The sequence below is a fragment of the Bicyclus anynana genome, chromosome 18 (genome assembly GCF_947172395.1).
Source record: "Bicyclus anynana chromosome 18, ilBicAnyn1.1, whole genome shotgun sequence".
NCBI classification, from domain to species: Eukaryota; Metazoa; Arthropoda; class Insecta; order Lepidoptera; family Nymphalidae; genus Bicyclus; species Bicyclus anynana.
Window position 1 is genome coordinate 6238189 of NC_069100.1, and position 5000 is coordinate 6243188.

Here is a 5000-nt window from a genome sequence, read left to right on the forward strand (position 1 = left end):
ATGGGACTGTCGCTGTCGACGCCAGCTATCCTGAGGGAAACTTCGGACGGAACCAGCTACTAGATGGTTCGATTAGTCTTTCGCCCCTATACCCAGTTCCGACGATCGATTTGCACGTCAGAATCGCTACGGTCCTCCATCAGGGTTTCCCCTGACTTCGACCTGACCAGGCATAGTTCACCATCTTTCGGGTCCCAGCATCTGTGCTCGGAGCGCGCCTGCATTCACGGATTGGAAACGAGACGCCTCGGGAGTGCGGGAGGCCGACCGGGACCGGCGCTCCATCCTCCCTACGTTCACTTTCGTTGCGCCTTTCAGTTTTGTGACAAAGACAACTCAATGACTCGCACACATGCTAGACTCCTTGGTCCGTGTTTCAAGACGGGTCCTGCGAGTGCCCGAAAATGACTCATCGCAGACTGAGACGCGCACGGTCCGAGACGTCACGGCTGCGACAGCAGCGGCGCCGCGTCGCGGTCCGCGCTCAGGCAGGACCGCGACCTTCAGTGTGTACGGCGCGAGCTTGCGTCGGGCCGGACGCGCGCGAGGCGCGTGCGCGGTTCACTTCTATACCGTCCGACAGCCGGCCGGCCACCGTCGCGGTCCAGCGGAGGGCGCGAGCCCGCCGCTGGGCGAATCGGACGGCGCTCAAGCCGACGTCGAACGGGTCGCGATGCATTACTGAGAGAGAAGTGCACGACGCCGACGGTACTGGACGGACGCGACCCGTGCCGCGCCGCGGCACCCGCGAGGGGGCACGCGCGCGACATCGAGGCGCGCGCCCGCGCGCCGTCGGATGTCGATGAATCTCTCCGTTCGTTCATTCGAGTTTCGCAGGTTTACCCCTGAACGGTTTCACGTACTCTTGAACTCTCTCTTCAAAGTTCTTTTCAACTTTCCCTCACGGTACTTGTTCGCTATCGGTCTCGCGGTAATATTTAGCCTTAGATGGAGTTTACCACCCACTTAGGGCTGCACTCTCAAGCAACCCGACTCTGAGGAGCGTCCCTCTCGCCGCCTCGCTCCGTCGCTACGGGCCTGGCACCCTCTACGGGAAAGCGGCCCCGTTCAAGACGAACTTTGACGGGAGCGGCGACGGCGAGATAGCGGAACCTCCCGAACACCACATCTCCCGCGACCGTTAAAGCCGCGCGATTCAGTGCTGGGCTGATTCGCGTTCGCTCGCCGCTACTGACGAAATCCTGGTTAGTTTCTTTTCCTCCGCTTACTAATATGCTTAAATTCGGCGGGTGATCCTCCCTGATCTGAGGCCAACGATAAAAGTGGAGGCAGACGCGATATCCGTCGGCTCGACGGCGCCGTTCGCGCACGCGAGCGCGCTCCCCCGCCGCGAGGCGAGAGGGGCGCGCCGCGAGAGCGCACGGCGCCGCCGCGCGAGTCCGGACGTCGAGTCCGCCTACGCGTGCGCGTCAGCGGCACGCACGTACACGTGCGCGCGTACGTCGCCACAGATTCACCGTAAACGGAAGGGTCGGTGGGACGAGCGCGCACGGACGCACGCACACGCACACACGTGTGATATTTTTGAGCGGACCTGCGGAGCGCGTGCGCCGCCGCCGATCGAGAGACACTCTCGTCGAACGGCGCACGCACGCACTGCACCGGACGCGCCACGTGTCGCACTGTGTGGACAGTGTGGTGTGTGTATTTATGCAGCCGGCCCTCAGACAGGAGTGGTCCTGGATGTTTCTCCACGGACCGAAATGTACGTTCGAAATGTCGATGTTCAAATGTGTCCTGCAGTTCACACTATGACGCGCAGTTAACTGCGTTCTTCATCGACCCGCGAGCCAAGTGATCCACCGTCCAGGGTAATGGTTTTCGTTTTCTCGTTTTTTGTTGTGCACATGCGTTGTCGTTTTGTTGGGTGGTACGAGTGAGCGAGTGAGTGAGTGAGTGAGTGAGTGAGTGAGGTTAGATCGGTGCGTCTCTGACAACACGAGCACGCGCAAACGCAAACATGTGCGTACGCGGTACGTTAATGATCCTTCCGCAGGTTCCCCTACGGAAACCTTGTTACGACTTTTACTTCCTCTAAATGATCAAGTTTGGTCAACTTCCCAGCAACGCCGACGGCCGTGAAGCCACCGCGTGTCGGTCCGAAGACCTCACTAAATCATTCAATCGGTAGTAGCGACGGGCGGTGTGTACAAAGGGCAGGGACTTAATCATCGCGGGCTTATGACCCGCGATTACTAGGAATTCCTCGTTTATGGGGGATAATTGCAAACCCCAATCCCCAGCACGAAGGAGTTTCAACGGGTTGCCCGGGCCTCTAGGCCAGGGAGAACATGCTGATTCCTTCAGTGTAGCGCGCGTGCGGCCCAGGACATCTAAGGGCATCACAGACCTGTTATTGCTCAATCTCGTGCGCCTCGAAGACGCCGGTCCCTCTAAGAAGAACTTTAATACGCCGCCAGTGAGTTGCGCGACCGGAGTCGCGCACACCTAAATGACGACGCCTATTTAGCAGGCTAGAGTCTCGTTCGTTACCGGAATTAACCAGACAAATCGCTCCACCAACTAAGAACGGCCATGCACCACCACCCACCGAATCAAGAAAGAGCTGTTAATCTGTCAATCCTTCCGGTGTCCGGGCCTGGTGAGATTTCCCGTGTTGAGTCAAATTAAGCCGCAGGCTCCACTCCTGGTGGTGCCCTTCCGTCAATTCCTTTAAGTTTCAGCTTTGCAACCATACTCCCCCCGGAGTCCAAAATCTTTGGTTTCCCGGAAGCTGCCCGCCGAGCCATTGTAGTAACGTCGGCGGATCGCTAGATGACATATTTACGGTTAGAACTAGGGCGGTATCTAATCGCCTTCGAACCTCTAACTTTCGTTCTTGATTGATGAAAACACCTTTGGCAAATGCTTTCGCTGATGTTCGTCTTGCGACGATCCAAGAATTTCACCTCTAACGTCGCAATACGAATGCCCCCAGTTATCCCTATTAATCATTACCTCGGAGTTCTGAAAACCAACAAAATAGAACCGAGATCATATTCTATTATTCCATGCACGAAATATTCAAGCGGCATTTTGAGCCCGCTTTGAGCACTCTAATTTGTTCAAAGTAAAATTGTCGGCCCATCTCGACACTCAACGAAGAGCACCGCGATAGGATTTTGATATTGAACCGTCGCGTTAACGACGGCTCACCGACGATATGCTCCGCAGACGTGTCAGTATCACCGCGGATGCGGTGCACCGACAGCGCGGCGCACAAATGCAACTACGAGCTTTTTAACCGCAACAATTTTAGTATACGCTATTGGAGCTGGAATTACCGCGGCTGCTGGCACCAGACTTGCCCTCCAATTGTTCCTCGTTAAAATATTTAAAGTGTACTCATTCCGATTACGAGGCCTCGTAAGAGTCCCGTATCGTTATTTTTCGTCACTACCTCCCCGTGCCGGGAGTGGGTAATTTGCGCGCCTGCTGCCTTCCTTGGATGTGGTAGCCGTTTCTCAGGCTCCCTCTCCGGAATCGAACCCTGATTCCCCGTTACCCGTGACAACCATGGTAGTCGCAGAAACTACCATCGAAAGTTGATAAGGCAGACATTTGAAAGATGCGTCGCCGGTACTGGACCGTGCGATCGGCAAAAGTTATCCAGATTCATCAAAATTAACGACTTCGGACGCGAGGCCCTCCGTCGATTGGTTTTGATCTAATAAAAGCACTCGTCCCATCACTGGTCAGAGTTCTGATTGCATGTATTAGCTCTAGAATTACCACAGTTATCCAAGTAACCGAGTAAGATCTAAGGAACCAAAACTGATATATTGAGCCATTCGCGGTATCGCCTTAATACGGCTTGCACTGAGACATGCATGGCTTAATCTTTGAGACAAGCATATAACTACTGGCAGGATCAACCAGGGAGCAGATATTGATATTATTATCTAAGCTCTCTTCCCCCCGCCACACGACCCACAAACACACACCCACACTTCGTCCCCAACCCGGAAGCTCGACGGACACACGTCGCACGCGACAGGCGGGGGAGTGGGTGGTGGTGTGCGTGCGTGGCAGAGGGCCTCTGAAGCACGTGATCGCGCCACGGCTCCGGCGAACGGAGCGCGGCGCGGTGCCCGACATTGTGCAAGAAGAGCGTACACGACGCAATCTCACAGGACACGTCCTCCGACCGCACAGAAAAGTATGCCATTAGACACTCTCGCAGTGCTGTCGTCGGGTCCCAAAGAAACTTGAACGTTCTATGAACGAGACGTACATACCACACACGGCGCTCCACTGCTAGAGTGAAGCCGTAAGTGTTTTAACAGTGACTCTGCGGAAAACCACACGTGGGTCGTCGCCCGGAGTGTGAGAGACCGTCATCCAGACTCTCTGATTGCTCAATCAAGTTGGGAGTACACATTGTTCCAGGGCGACACACGATGCCGCCCCGCACACAGTAAATCAAGCTACCGACACCGTGGTTTGTGAATTTCTCGCCGTACGACGATTATACATACTACACGGGGTGTGGAAAAGCGTCAAACGCGATTCCGTCGGTTGCAACGCCGTTGTTTTTTTTTTTTTTGAACGTACGCGCGCGCACGCACCACGTTGTACATTCGTATATATACATACGTACACACACATATAAATTAATATATTAACATGTACGTACGTACACGTATATATTCAATTCAAACGTATCGCAAAAACACGATAACGCGCGCACACGCACAACACGCGCCGTGTCACGTCGACACCCGAGAAGAAAAGCGAGCGCCACCAGACTCTCACACAATCACCTCAAACGTCGACGCGCCACGACCCTGTCATAGTAGTAAACGCGCTGACGGCGCAATCTGTGTACATGTGTATGTGTTATTTTGAACGAATCAAAAAATCGAGCCGTTCGTTTATTGTGTGTCCCGAAAACGGGCCGGAAAAACATTTTCGACTACGAAAATGACTCGGAGGGGGGGGGGGGGGGGGCGGGGGGGGGTGGGGGGCGGTCGCCGCCG

The 5000-nt window shown here is 55.1% G+C and overlaps 3 non-coding genes across 3 annotated transcripts in view; all 3 read right to left on the bottom strand.

Moving 5' to 3' along the window:
* Positions 1-1274, bottom strand: part of LOC128199075 (large subunit ribosomal RNA) — a 4081-nt gene extending 2807 nt beyond the window's left edge. Inside the window, exon 1 of the ribosomal RNA XR_008251776.1 lies at positions 1-1274. This exon is cut by the window's left edge and continues 2807 nt beyond it. This is a non-coding gene — a ribosomal RNA (large subunit ribosomal RNA).
* A 404-nt stretch (positions 1275-1678) lies between these two features.
* LOC128199104 (5.8S ribosomal RNA) lies at positions 1679-1835 on the bottom strand. Its single transcript, XR_008251781.1, has one exon. It is a non-coding gene; the product is annotated as a 5.8S ribosomal RNA (ribosomal RNA).
* Positions 1836-2000: 165 nt separating this feature from the next.
* Positions 2001-3903, bottom strand: LOC128199010 (small subunit ribosomal RNA). The gene has a single exon (XR_008251714.1). It is a non-coding gene; the product is annotated as a small subunit ribosomal RNA (ribosomal RNA).
* Between the last annotated feature and the right edge of the window lie 1097 nt (positions 3904-5000).